The following is a 1,609-nucleotide window of genomic DNA, read 5'->3' on the forward strand; positions in this document are numbered from 1 at the left end:
TGGCAGAATTGCTTAATTTAAACAAAAGAGCAGGGTTTTGGTAAATCTAATGGAGGTTTATCTAAGGGACATAGAAGGAGAAGGTGCTGGGAGGCAGAGGAACTGGGAAATTAAAGAAATTATATCAGGAACTCAGTTGTGACTATTCAGGCTGCTATTTAGGACATGCACACGCATGAGGGGTCTAGTGTCAGTTTAAAGTCTTTGCAGGCCATTTTCCCCAAAAAGGGAGGACAAAGCAGCAATACCATGAAGTAACTTAGCTAAACTTTCAATGACCCCTTATCAAATATAAAGTTTACAAATTTTTTTTCCTATTCTATACGTTGCCTTCTCACTTAATTGAGTGTTTCCTTTATTGTGCAAAAGTTCTTGTTTGACATAGTCTCATTTATCTATTTTTGTTTTGTTTTTTTGCCCATGCTTTTGGTATCATAGCCAAGAAATAATTGTCAAATTCAATATCATGATGCTTTTCTCCAATGTTCTCGTCTAGGACTTTGATATTTTCAGTCTTCTGTTTAGGTCTTTATTTTGAGTTAAATTGTGTATCCTAATATATAAAAACCCAGGGACCATTACAAATGAAACAACAGGACATACGACTGAATAGCAGACTGTGTGGGGCGACCAGTCTGGCAGCGGGGGCAGTGAGGGATGACCAAATGACCAAATAGCAGCCTGTGTGGGGCAACCAGACCAGCAGGGTAGGCAGTGAGGGGTGACCAGGCCAGCATGGGGGCAAGTTAGGGGCAACCAGGCCAGCAGTAGGAGGCAGTAGGGGGTGACTAGGCTGGCAGCAAGTGCAGTTAAGGGTGACCTGGTTGGCAGCGGAGGGCAATTAGGGGCAACCAGGCCAGGAGGGGGAGCAATTGGGGGTGACCAGCCCAGCAGGGGAGGGTAGTAAAGGATAACCAGGCCAGTGGGGGGGGGTGGCAGTGAGGGGCAATCAGGCTGACAGGTAGGTGAGTGGTTAGGAGTCTGTGGTCCAAGACTGTGAGACGGATGTCTAACTGACGGTTTAGGCCTGATCCCCAGAATTGGGCCTAAACCAGCAGTCGGACATCCCCCAAGGGGTCCCAGATTGGAGAGGGTGCAGGCTGGGCTGAGGGGACCTTCCTTGCATGAATTAATTTCATTCACTGGGCCTCTAGTTCTATCTAATAATAGAGAAACATGGTAATTAACTGTAACTTCGCAACCCTTCCCATTGGCTAGTCAGCAAGATATGAAAATTAACTTCCAACCAAGATGGCGGCCAGCAGCCAGACAGCTGAAGCAAACATGAGGCTTCCTTGCTCCAGTGACGGAGGAAGCCAAGGTTCCCCGCTGCCACAGCCCAGCTCTGAGCTCTGGATGCAACAATGTTGCAATTATAGAAGCTAAAAAAACCCGGAAACCTGCTTTCAGCTGCCAGTGGGCTCAGAGCTTAGAGTGCCAGTGATGGCAACAGTGTTTCAATTATGGAAGCTAAACAAATGCAGATACTTGCTTTCAGCCAGCCACAGCCTCAGAGCTAGAGCTGGCTCTCAGCTCCAGTGACAGCTATAGAAGGTAAATAAATCCCAGAATTAAAAAACAATTAAAAAAGGAGAGGGTGGGAGCTTCA

This window comes from Myotis davidii, unplaced genomic scaffold (genome assembly GCF_000327345.1).
Source record: "Myotis davidii unplaced genomic scaffold, ASM32734v1 scaffold488, whole genome shotgun sequence".
NCBI lineage: Eukaryota > Metazoa > Chordata > Mammalia > Chiroptera > Vespertilionidae > Myotis > Myotis davidii.